Source organism: Papaver somniferum, chromosome 6 (genome assembly GCF_003573695.1).
Source record: "Papaver somniferum cultivar HN1 chromosome 6, ASM357369v1, whole genome shotgun sequence".
Lineage (NCBI taxonomy): Eukaryota > Viridiplantae > Streptophyta > Magnoliopsida > Ranunculales > Papaveraceae > Papaver > Papaver somniferum.
The window spans coordinates 138,576,828-138,593,492 of record NC_039363.1 but is presented as its reverse complement, the minus strand read 5'-3'; the positions used below and the strand labels follow the sequence as shown (position 1 = coordinate 138,593,492).

At 35.4% G+C, this 16,665-nt stretch overlaps 1 pseudogene; it reads left to right on the top strand.

The window, feature by feature from the left end:
- Positions 1 to 7,244: 7,244 nt before the first annotated feature.
- On the top strand, positions 7,245 to 16,414 carry LOC113291567 (annotated as a pseudogene).
- The last annotated feature ends 251 nt before the right edge of the window (positions 16,415 to 16,665 follow it).

Here is a 16,665-nt window from a genome sequence, read left to right as displayed (position 1 = left end):
TAAGATCGGTTCACTAATAAAAGTCATACCAATAAAAAAGTCAGGCATTGTTAATAGTTTTACCAAGATACATAAACAAGTTATGAGCGGTTATACTAAACACACATATTGGTAATCCAAAGATTTGCAATGAATAACAATACCAATAAACCTAGCGATTTCCCTTTCGATTCATAAAACAAGTTTATGAATTGTACTTCCTTTAAACGAATGTAAAACATTGTTTCCTGGGACGAAAATATTCACCCATACCCATACACATAATCACAATAACATTCATACGATTATGTCGATGTCTTATATACGAAGTTCGAAATATAGACGTTATACTTCGTATTGTAGTTCCTTAATACTATGTCTAACTAGAGTTAATCATTCACAGCTTCACAGTTATGTTTTCAATATGCACGACTTGAAAGATATGGTAGGAATGAAATAGTGCAAGTCAAATATTACTAACCTCAAGTGGAAGAAGGATGATGTTGTCGTTGTAGCTCTTTACTTCTTCACATTCTTCAAGTCTTCATGTAATACTTGTAAGTCTCATATCCTAGTAACTTTCTAGCTAACCTATACGAATTTGACTCTAGTAAATAATCAAGCGACTCTTTAAATAAGTTTTGATTTACTAAAATATGACAACCAAACTTGACATACCAACGCTTGGTGGGTTCAACCGAGCTATGCTCTAACAAAGTTGAAACCGACTAAAATGACACTACAATTAGCTGATAGGGATTTCAAATTCCCTCATGGTGTCATAGAGGATTTTCTGATTGAGGTTGATAAGTTTATTTGTCCAGTGGATTTCGTTTTTCTAGATACCCAGCATGTTCAGAACCCCAGTGCAAAATACCAGTGATTTTAGGTCCCCCATTTTTAGCCACAGCTAACGTTGTCATCAACTGTAGGACCGGACTTATGAATATATCATTCGTTAATATGACCACTGAACTAAATGTATTTAATGTTACTAGACAACCTTCTGATGATTTAAAAGAAGTGAATATGATTAACACTTTAGTTCAGGATAATTGGGACGACACTTTATTTGGTGATTCTTTAGATGATTTTGAAAACATCAGTCTCTTAGATCAGATGAGTGATCAGTCTCTAAAAGAAGCTCTCGAGTACTTTAAAAACTTTATGGACCCGAAAATTCAAGAAATAGTTTTAGGTCTTTCCGAGAGTAATGAGAGTAATTAGTCTCTAGAAGAAGCTCTTGAGTATTTTAAAGATCCTAAGGACCCAGAAATTCAGGCGATATTGCTAGATCTGTCGGAGAGTAATGATAGCTTTAAGTTTGGGGTTAGTAATCAAGAGGAAGCTCTCACGTATTTTTCATACTCTAAAGATCTTGAAATTCAAGCAATTGTTAAAGGATTGTCTGAGTGTAATTACTACCCTAAGTTTGGGGGTAGTGATGGTTCTTGTGACCATTAAGTTGAATTCCTAACTTGGAACTCGAGATTTATGAGTCTAAGTATTACTTGAGTCTCTTCGGATTCCACAACCTGGTCCTCCTGATACTGTCTAGGAGAAAATCCAGGTATTAGAGACCCGTTATTCAGATGAATCCGTTTATAGAAACACTCATATGAATCCCAAGTTGGATCTCTAGGTAGATCTAGTTTTCTTGCAATAAATTTTAGATCAGGATATGCCTTGTCTAATCATTTTGCTGACCCGATGTAGTTGTCTCAAAATTGTGTTAGCTTTATTTGGTTTTAATGACCCACAGTTGTTTCGACTGTTGGTATATAATTTAAAAGGTGACTAGCCATTTTTGTGGTATTCAATGTCTGGCTGAAGACTTTAAACTTAGCACTTCTTGGGAAGTAACTCATGTTCATGCCACACGGTAATATCCTTCCTTATTTTTCTTTCCTTCAAGTGGTAATAAATTCTCCTTTCCGCCTTCATGTGTGAGATGGAGGGAGGAGAAGATATCTCTATATTCACGGGTCTACGCAAACATTTGCATTTGTATTGTTATGCACTTTGCTCATATTCCATTTATGTGTTAAAAATATTGGAAAACAAAATATATTAAATCAAAGCATGTTTTTCAGCAAAATTACTATATAACAGTATATCAAAGAGATGATGATGGTCATTGATGGTTTTCCTGCCTGGAATTTCAACTTCTCTAGAGTTTGGAAGGAATCTGAAATTACTTTAGAGTCGGACTTACTTCAAATGATAAACAATCCAGCAATAACTGATACTGGTGAAGACTATTTGAGGTGGATTCTAGGTAACATTTTTACTATCTCGTCATATCATAATGTATTAGAGGATGATGGCTTTATAAGTTTCCTATACAAATGTATTTGGAATCCTAAAATACCTCAAAAATACGTTTTTTTTCACTTGGACTTTGTACTATAATGCTGCCCCTACTATGGTCACTCCCAGAAATACTATTGTAGTAAATGGGTTACTATGCAAGAAATCCGTTGAATCTAACTTTGGAATTTTTTCTTCAGTAGTTTTAAAATAGTTTGGTTCTTCAGAAATAATATCAAATCTACTATCTGGGAATGAAATAGAAAGAAATAAAACTATAGCATAAGTTGTGGAGTATCATCCTTTTTGCTATTTGGAAATGAATAGAAGATTGTTTCAAGGAAAGTTCAAGAACTCTGTCTAATTTTTGAATGAATTTAAGTGTTTGTTGGTTAACTGGTCCGCTGGTGCAAACAATTATGAAAATATTTATTTATCCTCAGTTTTGAACAACTTGTATGAGGCTATAAATTCTGCTTAGGCTCTTGTTTTCCGTTTGTTTTCTTAATGTATTGAGCTCTTCTTTGACTATACATATATATATGTATTATAATCTGTGCATCCATAAAAGACAGACCAAAAACTTTAAATACATTTATCTTTTTATTATTGTGGTTACATTTTTCTTCTCTAGCGTCGTCTCCACTTATATTTACAGTTACAATACTCTTGTCCCAAGTCAGAAGATTTAGAACCTAGGGAGAAAAATTAACATAAAACTCATAACTAGATTTCTTGAATCTAGCGAATTTAGAGAAGTAGTCTGTCGCCTGATTTATTTCTCTATTGACAAAGGAGATATTATAGTAATAAAATACAGACATAAGACACCTAATTTGACTTATTATTCTCCTATGCTCCCATCTAAATGATGAAGATGTATATGAATTTATTGTACACTTGACTTCTATTTTAGTATCGGTTTGTATCTTTACTTTACTCAAGTGTGTTAATTTTTCCCAATTTAAAGCTTCTCTTACTGCAAAACATTCTCTGTTTTCCGAATTTTGTGTCCCATTTGAGAGTGCTCCTTTGAACCCTCCATAATCACTTGCAAAGCCACGCAAAACAAAAGCAATACCTAAGTTAAAATACCATCTAAATATAATTTAGATATGACAGGATCAAGAGGAACTCACAATTTTTCATAACAATTAGTGTTAATATCCAACTGAGAATGCTGATTTAAGTGATGATGAATTCTGGCTATATCACTTAAGTGAATAAGAGTTTTCTTTTGAAAAATGCGTTCGCGTCTTTCTTTCCAAAACACCTAGTACCCCATTATTATGAGTTCTCATTTATCCCGAATATTAGAAGTACTGCCCCTAGTTTCGGAAAAACAAGAAGCAACTCGCCGAATGATATAAATCTTACTCCATATGACGACTTTAATATCAATGTTTATACCCCTCCAAATAGCTCTTGAGTAATTACACTCCAGAAGAATATGTGACAGATATTCATTTGAAGAACCAAAAATTTCATACTTGTTATCAAAGTCCCTGCAAGATAAACATAACCTTGATTTGGTTGGTAAAATATTCTTCGGATATTTCCAAATGAACAATTTGATTATGTGGGTTGATCAGTATTCCATAAAGTCTTTCATACATCAAGAGAAACATTGTTATTCTCATCTATAGAAAAACTGCCATTGGCACAAAGCGTGTCATGTAAGCACTTTTCATAAAGAAACAACCATCCCTAGAAGGACACCAAATCATGATGTCTTTTTGAAAATTATTCACCTGAAATTCCATAATTTTATTCTTAGTGTTACTATCATAAACCTGAGACAATAAGGTAATGTCCGTGTCCCAACTAGAAGTATTAGGAAGTAATCATCCAGACATATAAACCAAGTTGTTGTAGCTATCACTGGATGGAAAGGGTGGATGGTTCAAACCAGGAACTTATTTATCCACACATATCATAGTTTTATTGCCATTATAAACTTTCATAAACAAATTTTCTTTAAAGAAAAACCTTGTTATATGTCTTTCCACACCCATGAACTGTTTTGCTTAAAAACATTTAGATGAACACACTAACTTTTCTTGGAGAAATTTTACTCGAGGACCATCACCCATAGATAGTTAGGATTATTATAAACCCTTCAATCCATCTTAGTATGAAAAACACTATAAGATTTTCAAGATAAAATCCAGACCATCCATAGACTTGGATTTATACAAATTATGCCAAGTAGTTAGATTAGCTTCCTTATTAGATTTGAATCCATATCAAAACTTCCTCTGTAAAGTATTTAAATTATTATAAGTTTTTTAGGAATCCTGAATGCACTCATCTAGAACTGGGCAACGTAATTTATGACTGACATCACCATGGTATTCCTACCTGCTTGATTAAATAGTTTTCGACTTCCAGTTTGCAAGTTTATTCTCAAAGGAGGCCTTAATATCTTCAAAGTTTACTTGGATTTTCCTAAGAGGAGAGGTAGCCCAAGTATTTCTCATTAGCTTACAGGGCTTTAACCCCTAAGATATGCTGAAGAGTTCTAGATGCAAACTTTAGATCCATATTATTACTGAATAACATCGAAGATGTACCTGGATTTATAACTTTCCCTAATAGAGAAAGATAAATTCCTTCAAAACTTGAAGAAGGTGATTAATACTAGACAGATTTCCTTATGAAAAAACGGGGGGTCTAACAACCACACCCAAAATTTCATTCGGCAATCTGAATAGACAAACTCCAATATAATTTCAAGAGAATCAACTAGATAGTCAGACTCAATCTAGATAAAAGTATATCAAAGAGTTTATATCTCTGTTTCACAATGTAATCAGAAAATCAAACAGGCAGAAATCCGTGAGCCTAATTATTATGTGAAATAACTTGAACGGTATTAACGACCAATGTTAAAGTGTCAATCAATTTATGTCAACAACCAAAGGTTGGATTATCTAATTGACTGATCTTAACGAACAACCTGTGATATTTCTATTATATAACAAATATAATGCGGAAAAGAAATAACACAGACACCAGAATTTTGTTAACGAGGAAAACCGCAAATGCATAAAAACTACGGGACCTAGTCCATCTTTGAACACCACACTGTATTAAGTCGCTACAGACACTAGCCTACTACCAATGAACTTCGGACTGGAATGTAGTTGATCCCTAATCAATCTCACACTGATCAAGGTACAGTTTCTCTCTTTACGTCTCTGAACCCCCGAAGGATTCTACACACTTGATTCCCTTAGATGATCTCATCCACAACCAAGAGTTGTTGCGACCCAAAATCGAAGACTTGATAAACAAATTTGTCTCACACAGAAAAATCTATTGGAATAGATAAATCTGTCTCTCACAGAAATACCTACGAGTTTTGTTCTGTCTTTTGATAAATCAAGGTGCACAGGAACCAATTGATAAACCATACTTATATTCCCGAAGAACAGCCTAGTATTATCAATCACCTCATAATAATCTTGATCGTTTGCTAGCGAAACAAGATATTGTGGAATCACAAACGATGAGACGAAGATGTTTGTGAGTATTTTTAATCTTACTTATCGGAGGCAAATCTTAGCAAAGATAGTACTCAATCATGATAGTAAAAGTAAGATCAGAACACGCAACTACAAAGAAAATAGTTGGGTCTGGCTTCACAATCCCAATGAAGTCTTTAAGTTGTTAACCTACATGATTTCGTGAAAAACCTAAGGTTAAAGGATAATCGACTAGTCGCAACTAGTATCACACAAGAGGTGTGGGGATTAGGTTTCCCAGTTGCTAGAGTTCTCCCTTATATAGTTTTAAATCAGGGTTTGCAATCTAAGTTACCTTGGTAACAAAGCATTCAATATTCACCGTTAGATGAAAAGTTGATTAGACTCAAGCTAATATCTTTCAACCATTAGATCGAACTTAGCTTGTTATACACAAATGAAATGTACCCTCATTTAGGTTTGAGTAATCGTACCTAAACATGTACACTATGTTGGCTCAACAGTAGTTAACTGAGGTTAGCTATATGAACACTCTCATATCAACCTTATTCATCTTAACCACAACGAGTTCAAATGACTCAAATGAAACTAGTTATAGAGTTGTTCAATTACTATATTCTCATAAAAGTATACAAGAACACAATTGAAGTAAAATCGGTTTGATTCACTCGAATCAATTCATGAACATTATAGCCGCGGTTTGCAAAGAAGGCATTCCTTAATATTTCGAGAAATATGTAAGCGATTTAAACTCATTTCGAAATCTCAAATGTGTATAATCGACAACTATATAGTAATACGACTTTTGTCTCAATATTGGAGATAAAGTAGAAATAGACTTTTGTCTATTTCAATATAGGAGATAGAGTAGAAATAGACTTTCCAAGTGATAAATGAGTTTTAGTCTCCACATACCTTTTGTTGATGAAATTACACAAGCTCTCCTTATCATTTCTTCGTCTTCAATTGATGAACGTCGTGAAGTCTAATGCTCAACTACACAATCTATCCTAGCCCGAGACATCACTATAAGTATACTAGAAATCAAGACTTATAGTTTTGATCACTAACATTGACAAACAATCTTGAGATAGAAACGCTTGCGAGTTCGACTGAGCATTGCTCTAACACTAATGACAACAATTATCAGGTAAAAGATAGTTTATCGGGCTTCACGAATCCCTTAGTGAAGCCTTTAAAAGTCGTAACCTAATTATGTTTCTCAGAGAAAACCTAGGTTTTTAGAGGACGACTCTAGTCTGCAACTAGGACACACAAGTGTTGGAATTAATTTTTTTGTGTGTTGAGAGTCCTTTATTTATATTGATGAACAACCTTGGTAGCTTACAAACAAAGCTAAGTTCGTGAACTATTGCCTTGTATAGAACTGCCAAGTAAGTGAAACTTCTCTATATGGATTATGCATGAAGCATGTGAGAAGCTTTCTTTGAATCACAAAGAAGATGTATGCAACCAGAGTGCACAAGATGGTTTGCAAGAGAGCCACAGTTAAGTAGTTTCGAGACCGACAAGCTTAATTTTATCCACAATAACAAATTAGTTCATGAATTGTCAAACAATTTATGAACTAAAAAGTCGTCTCGTAACTTTGGAGCTTTTACATTGACAAGCAAACTGTGTGTACTTAAAAATAAATAAGTGTACATGAAACATCAAAAATCAAGTAGTTTACGAAATAAGCAAATCCGTTCGTGTACGCTGAAATAAATAGTATCCAGTTCTATCTCAAAATTGACCAGTTTCATGAAATGATCAAATCAGTTTGTGTAACAAGTTAATTGATATATTAAAAATCAAGTCTTCATATTTATAAGTTCAAGTTTGTAAACTAATGAACAGTTTGTGAACTTTAAGTACTAACTTGACTACTCTCATATAGCTCACAATCTTCTTTGCATGCGACATGTCTCATTAGATAGAATGACAGAAAATATGAGTAAATAGGATAGTCAGTCTTCACATACCTTTGTTGATGAAGTTTCTATTGACGCCGTCTTCAGTCTTCAATTCGTCAAGGTCGATAGGTGAATTATGATACTCGACTACCATGTTCTTTATTCTTAGTCCGAGACTGACAATAAACTATAAATCAAGACATAGTTTTGATCAATTAAAATTGATAGCAAGCTTGACATACTAAAACTTGTGAGGTTGGATGAGTGATGCTCTAGTAAAAATACAAAATATACGATTTAGACCAAAGTTTGATTGAGTTAAAATCTCTTATCAAAATTGCTTCCAACCCGAAATTTTAGTACATGAATTATTTAAAATATGAAAAGGACACAAATAACCACTCACACTTGCTAAAATGAACCATCGTTTTCTCCATAAGTTGTTATAAGCTTGCTTTGAGGGTTTTTTCATTAAGATGAATACTACATGCAGTGTACAAGTTTATGCACCACTATTTTCAAGGTTCTTATAGATAAGTTATGTTATGCGTGGATACTGTTATCTACTTTGGCATCTAAAGATATAAAAAACAAGTGTAAAAACGACAACTCTTAAGTAGCATCGGATCATGGGATGAATGCTCCAATGATATCTATGTATATAAGGATCCTTAGCTTCCAAGCTAAGGATTAGTAATCTAATCTATGATATTTTTTACTTTGTTGTGTTTTTCTCTTGTGTTATCTTATGCTTGTGCTATTCTTTTCATACTTGAATATGTTGCCCAACTTGTAACAAATAAATTTTAGTGACGACATAAATGAGGTGTGATACCGTCTTTGCTTTTCTGAGAAAATTAATTTTCCTTCATAAGATAACGTAAAGAGTAGTTTTTATTTTGAAATATCTGTTTAAGAAGTACGTACATCACACCAAACTCCTAAACTGTTACCCAAGCTATGTTTTCCAAGAAAAACTACTAATTATTTCCAGTTACAATTTATTAAAAAAAAAGAGGTGAAAATAGCACGCGTTTTGCCAAAACAAAGTAATTAATAGTTGAAGCGTCCCTCAGAAGCACGTGAATGTGGCCATCAAGCGTATCAATAACTGATATTAAATAGACGTAACTTTTACAAAAAAAATGATTAACGTGCGACATGTGAAGCGTTAGATCGTGTAACTTTGGAAAACTAGATTAACAATATATTTTATAAAAATACAGTAGTTGAGAACTTATATAATAATAGGTACCATACGATTAAATCAGAAATTATTTTTGACTAAATGGTAATTTTGTAAGTTTTCTTGACGAATAATGTTCCGATACATTAATTTTTGCATCTATGCACAAATTAATAAAATTCAATTTATAAAGGTAAATTATTTTCATCCATGAAAGATTGAACTAAAAACTCCTAACAGTTAGGGACAGGGTTGTCTCTTATGTCATTATCTTTCCTTTGGGAAAGCCTTCACATATAAAAATTCGAAATAAATCTTGCTGATGATATTTTTTTAACTCATTGTTAAAAATGCTTTATTAGATACCTTTTCCAGGAGAATTGTGAATCGTTTATTGATGACCTGTATTTGAAACTCATCGACATCATATTTCTAAACTCCACTACCTAATGTTATGTATACAGTGTGAAATCTTTATAACATGTTTGACAACCAAAAGTAAAAATAATTTGTAGAAATCACTCATAAACAAAAATGGCTTTAAGAAAATATTTTTTTACTTCTTAAAATCGTTAAGAAATTTGGTTCCCAACTCAATTTCGAAATTCTAATTTAATTAAACTGAAAAATTACTTGTTAAAAGTATCCAAAGGTTCCAAACACCCTAATCACCACTGATGCAGAATGAGATTGCCATACGGCATACGCCACTAGACTAGACTTGCCCTTGTGGAGGGAACACGAGTCATCCGTTGGAACATAGCCAAACACATGCTGTTTTTTTCTTTTATCAGAATCAAATACATTTGTTGTGAGCTACCTGGTGTAACCAGAGAGTATATACGAGGGAGAAACGAAAAAAACCTTGCCGAGGAAGAGTAAAGCCATCATTAATGGAAGTTCTATCTCTCGACGCCTGAGGTCTTCTGCAGTTCCCTGCACCTCTACTGTTATGGTATTACTTGCTCTCTCAGTGTCTTATTGTTTTTCTTTACGGTAATTGATTGTTTAGCTGTTGAAAATACTAAGATTGTAAATTGCCTGAACCATCATCTCAAATTTAAATTACTTGCACCAATTAATGGAACCCCAATTGATACTTCTACGCTTTTGATGCAATTTCATGTGCTTCCTTTTAGCACGCTCTTGTTATATATTTCGCCCAAAATAATAAACCCTAGTTATTTACTTTAATTTTGTTTATTTTTATTTAGAGTGTAAGATTTTGATTTTGGATGAATCTCCATTCTCTAATAGATTGAATTTCTTTGTCGAAGAAAGTTAAGGACACTATCACCGATTGCAATTCCTGTTTAGCTAGGAATCCATATTTATAGACCTATGAAAAAGAAAATAACTCATTTCTGGCAAGAATTACAGAATCCATTATTAACTGAGTTAATTTTGAACATCCAACAGATTCCCAAGTTCATAGCACATTGTATAAGAGTAGCTTGTGCCTTGTGCCATGGACTTACCAAAAAACTATGCCCTGTGACAACAGTCTTAACAAGCATAATCTTGTGATCTCTTAACTCTTAAGTGCGTGTAGACTCCACACATTTTTCACTTTGTGGAAGACTGCATCACTATCCTCGGCTACCTTCTGAATCAGTTAATTTAGTCCATCAAGTCGAGTCCAACCTTCTATATTGTCATCTTAAGTGGCGAGCATATGTAGTTCACTGACATATCCTGTGTTCTGTTTTTGCTAGTGCTTCTTTCTTTTCATTGATGGCCTAGTGCCTAATAAATTTTCTTTGCATGATACAACTTCCCCACTCAGAAAAAAGAAGTCATAGAACAACCAAAAAAAAGTGGAGGTATTTTAAAAACAATTGAAAATGGGTGTATTTTGTCGTCAAACTTGGATCATCATTTGGCATATGAATTGTTTATTTATTAACTTCTTTAAGGCATTACTTTTATTTTAAAATGAAATGGTACTGATACTTTTTTCAGATCATTGCAGTACATTAACGACGGTTAAATGCTTATATAATCGGTGGTGTATTCTTTTTGGACAATCACCAAGCTGAAGCTGACTGATCAAGCAATGATTTCGAGTTACGACAAAGAAGTAGTTTGACGGAGCAACATTGTATTGGGTGAAGTGGAAAAGGTTGAGACTAATGAGGAAACCAATGATATTCCCACAATGGAGATGGCCTGGTATGCATGTGAGTTCACTGCTCATTTCTACTTTTGCACACTATGAAATCTTGGGTTACTTTTATGCTGTTGAGTTTTCATTGGTGTCCAGTACATATATAACTTGTTCCATTTCCGTTAGCGAAAAAGTAATAATTGCGTGGATCTTTGGACTAATTAGGATTTGTTGCCCAATCCGCGAACCTTGTATTTGGAGGTCCATGCAGGATCACATATTGGCGTTGTGTGATTATGTGCAACCTGATTTACTAGGAAATGATCCTGTAACCACGTTCTGATCCTTGATTGTTCAATATTATGGAAAGAAAGATATCACATAGAAGAGTTATTCCTCATTACAGGTAGGGCCTACCGGCTTACGAGCGCTGTCTGATGGCAGAAAGAGTTAAGGCGTTGAATGCGACAATGCATGTTTCAGGAATCACGTGCCGCATGGGGATAAAGTAAGGTTTGAAAAACCCTGTAAAGCAAGGCCTCGTAAATGTTTTCGGTTAAAAGTTATCGGATAATGCCAACAGTTTACTTTGATTCAATGATTAAACTGGATATGATCATCATTATATATTATGAAGTGACTATAATCTAATTAGTGACTGCACTCAATGTTTGAGTCTCTGAGGAATATAGCCATTACAACAAAAAATCTCAACGTAGTTAGTTTCTTAGCAGCATTGTGAATTAGACCCTGAAGTTTGAGATTAGCCCTTCCGCTTTTATACTTTCCTGAATCACTAACAATTTCAGATAAAGCCAAACGGAACAGTTTAGTGCACAATTCCGTTAGCTTTTGGATTTCAATTAAAGTGCCAAATTTGTTCGGCCGAACTACTAGTGGCACCACTTGATTGAAATTTGTTTCTAACCGCCTCTTCTGTAATTAATACATTTGATGAATTTGTGGTTCTAATTGGCTTGATGTCTTTTAACAGGTGTGCACCATCTACAATCGGTGGACATATATACATGTATGGGTTTCCAAATATATGAACCATGCTTAAAAAAAATTCCATCTCTGATTATTTAGAGTGAATTATGAGACAGGTTAGAGTGTTGCTATCCTTACACAGCTCAGTTGACATGTATTTAATTGCTTACAAACTTATTGCTCTACACAGTCAAATAGGGATATTAGTTATGCAAGTATGAAAGGAATGTAATAAATTATGATTTCTTTCTAAACTGGGATTTACTAGTAAAACAGAATTAGACTTGCCACTTCTTGAAATATCTTGGTTTTTTGTAAAATTCCACAAGTATAACAAGGTTTTATCTTATCGAGGGAACTGTTGTCTAGGCTTAGCCATAAAAGTCACTTAAAGAAACAACAATTTGGATTTAGCCTGGTAAGATTGTCTCATTCTTGGCAGAACAACATGGCGCAAGTTGTATAATATTGCTGGCATAAGGTTGCAATTTTTTTTGTCCGTTAGCGTAACCTCCTAGCCGTAAGACCCTCACACTGAATATTGTGCTCTATTTAGGTGCTCTATTTTATACCAAATGTTTTATACAGTTAATCATTGATAGTCAGATATCCAGATATAATCTGAAGTCTTGGATGGAATTGATGTACCAATTGCTCCATTAGTTAGATAATGTTTTCATTTTATTGTAATAACTGAATGATCTAATGAATACAAAGAAGAAGAAGAAGAAGAAGAAGAAGAAAAAGATGCCCAACAGTAGTATGTTTAGAACTGTACTAGAATTCACCACTCCTGTCGCTGACAGAGCTCGACAGGAGTGAGGCTGTGGTCCTTCTGAGAATATTGATCCAAGTTGTTTGCTGTCTTAATAATATATGTACATTGGGTTTTGAATGAATCCTTAAGAATGCAGTGAGTGGTAGGAAGAGTTTTGAAGTGTTTTTATGTTTTCATTCAATCTATCAGAGAGACTGCAATAGAAAGATAGGACCAAACTAAATTGGGTCCAAAGATCGGGGTAGGGGTTGTGTAGATTCTAAAACGTGCAAATAATCTTTCATACTATTATATGGAAGGACGGGCCATGGTATTGTAGGAGGGAAGAAGGGAGACACAGACTAATAACTATTTATATGAGAGAGGGAGAGTATTATGGACTAGTACTGTACATGCAGCTTGGGTGTTATGATAAAAAGGATTAGAAGAGATTGCAGGTCTAGTGTGTCTTGGCTGTTGATGCCATGCGTCGTGGTCCCATGATAAATACCAACCCTTCACTCCTCCAGAAACAAACTCAAAAGAGTGAGTGAGAGAGAGAGAGAGAGAGAGAGTAGTCCACTGGTTTTGTAGGCGCCCATGAGTATTTGGTTTGAAGCAAAGGGTGGGTTGAAAGGAATCCTTATCTGCATTCAGTTTTGTGAGTTTGTAGGGGGGATATATGACGTGCGACAAGGATAGAAGAGAGAGAGGGGGAGAGGGGGAGAGAGATTTTGCTAGTAGTAGTAGCAGTGTTTGTTAGATTATGGAGGTTAGTTTTTTCTTGTTTTGTCTCAACTCTCAGTACTATTCATCACTAAAGCAAAACAGTAGGCGGAGCATGCGTCACTTTCTTATTATAGAGTTTACCACGCTGCATGCAGACAGCAGACATATGACCAGCTAGCTCTATGAAAGAGAAATAAAGAGGTGGGATATGTCTGTTTCTATCAATTGGTATGGGTGGTGGTAGCAGCAGCGGTGTTAACTTAATATCAAATTTAAGTGGAGAGGTATTGCAATGTAAGGAATAGATACGACAATCAATATTGAAATTATAAATATTTGTATTATATGTTGGCTATTTGAGTATTTGTAGGGGTGAATTCAGGGAAGATAGGGGACCATGCAAACAGAATACATTGTCTGTTTTTGGCATCCCTTTGAGTTGACAGCTTGTCTATACTATACTTGATATTGCAGAAAATATCCCAACAACACCAACACTAACAACAACCATCCTGACTCGATACAATAGTAATTTCATATTGGTAATATCTGGCTTACCCATTTGTATAGACGCCAAGTGTGGTGGTACTGGTGAGTGGTTGTGATCGGATTTGCCAGATTCTGCAGTACCTAGTAAGTGTAGTACTGCTGCATGTTCAAACAAAAATTATTCTAAAATGGTGTTTTCTTAATGCACTGCCACCTTACAACCTCCTAGGTCCTAACCCTTATCCCCTTGTTAACATAACCCACGAGCGGCTAATAAGAAGAAGAACAACACCAGAGGATCTTCACTTGTTTCCATACAGTGTGCAAAAACTTCAGTGTGTTGTGTTGAGATTGAGACAAGAGTGTTTATCTTATTTACTCCTGTCATCTTAATTGACTGCTCATGACTGCGACATTCACCTCCATTTAATTTTGGTTTATTTTGAGTCTAGAATGATTAACAAAAAGGGTTACAAACAATAAACAGTTTGGAAAAGAAAGATCAAGAAGCAGAGTGAATGAAAGATTTGAGTTCTTCTATTGCAGTGGGGTTCTTATGATCGGTTCTTTCTTGCTAATAGTAGCCTTGTGGGGACAATAAGATAATATGCATCCTCTATTGAACCAAGGTTTTTCTTGTGGATTTGCTATATAAGACTGTCTTGCATTATCAACATTTCTGTATGAGATTATCCAGTGAAGAAAAGAGAAACAAAAGAGAAAGATATTCAATCAGAAAGACGATGGACGGTTCATCAGCAACTTCATCTCTTTTAATAGGTTATGAAGGTGTACCCAAGTCTGACAATGAAAACATGGACTACTTCTTGGACCAAGATGAAGAAGACCCTCAATATGATAACCTCCAACAGCAGCATATGATATCATGGCGGTCATCAGCGGTATGTTTATTCATCCTCCCAATGCATGCTTATTTTTCTCATCATCAGAGCTCTTACCTCTGTTTTTCTGTCATTATTAGGTGGTTGAAGAGATCAAACAGCTCTACAATATTGCCTTACCGATGATCATCACAGGCTTACTCTTCTATGGCAAAGCAGTTATATCTATGCTCTTCATGGGTAGACTAGGAAAAGATGTATTAGCAGGTGGATCACTTTCCATTGGCTTTGCTAACATCACTGGCTACTCTGTCCTCGGTGGTCTTGCTATGGGCATGGAAGCCATTTCTTCTCAAGCTTATGGTGCCAAACAATGGCTACTCATGGGCCATGCACTTCAGTGCACCATATTCATCCTCATCTCTGCCTCTGTACCCATCTCGTTCCTCTGGTTGAATGTTGAACCGATCCTCGTTTACTGTGGCCAAGACCCATCTATTGCTTCCATCGCTGCGACTTACCTAGCCTTTTGTCTCCCTGATCTTCTGTTTCAATCTTTCATCAACCCCCTCAAGATTTACTTGAGATCTCAAAACATAACACAACCTCTCATGTATAGTGCAGCCTTTGCCCTAGCCCTCCATGCACCTATCAACTACTTCCTCGTCTACTACCTAGAACTTGGTCTGCGGGGAATTTCCATTACAACAGTTATAACTGATCTAAATCTTCTCACATCCTTGTTGCTCTATCTCTACTTCACCGGTATTCATAAGAGGTCATGGCAAGGTTGGTCTTTAGAGTGTTTTCGTGAATTTAAGCCGATTTTAAGCTTAGCTATTCCGAGTTGTATTTCAGTTTGCTTGGAGTGGTGGTGGTACGAGTTAATGATCATATTCTCAGGCCTACTGGGTGATGCAGCCGAAGCTGTTGCCTCCATGGGCATTCTCATACAAACCACCTCGCTCGTTTACATCTTTCCTTCGGCTCTGAGTCTTGCGGTTTCAACTCGTGTAGGAAACGAGTTAGGTGCAAATCGTCCCGATCGAGCAAGAGCCTCAAGCCACGTTGCTTTAGCCTGTGCAGTTCTAACAGGCTTGATTGCCATGTCATTCACAACAACACTGCGCAACGCATGGGGGCGTGCATTCACAACAGACGAAGCAATCTTATCGCTAACGGCAATGGCGATGCCTGTTGTAGGACTCTGTGAGCTCGGTAACTGCCCACAGACAACTGGTTGTGGAGTCCTGAGAGGAAGTGCTAGGCCTTCTTTGGGTGCCAATATAAACCTGGGATCATTTTACGGTGTGGGAATGCCCATAGCAGTGATTATGAGCTTTGTTTTGGATATGGGCTTCTTAGGTCTATGGTTCGGCCTTCTTGCGGCCCAGGCAACATGTGCTCTAGTTATGCTGTTTATGTTGCTTGGAACAGATTGGGGTTTAGAGGCTAAAAGAGCAAGAGAACTCACAAGAGCTAATAATCCTGCGGTGCAAAATGAAGAACCCTAAGACTCTGAGAGGATGTTTGGATAGTAGATTTTCAACTTAATTACGCCTGAAACCAGATTCCAAAAGCAAAAAAGTTTTTATTTTTTGCTTTTGAAAACCACTTTGTAGAAGCACTTTTATTCCTGGTCGCTAGACATGTTATAAGTTATAGGTAGTGAGAGTCTTTCATTGGGATAATAGTTAGACAGATACGTAGTTTTTTTTTTTGGTAGCTTGGTAGGATCTGTTTTTTGTAAATTTTGAGTCTGAAATATTACATTAGTTGTTTGTAAATTAATTTGGGATTCCAAAATTTCTTAAGTATTTGTATTAAAATGTATAACGTGAAGATCAAGTGGGCAGTGGCAGTGGTAGTGTC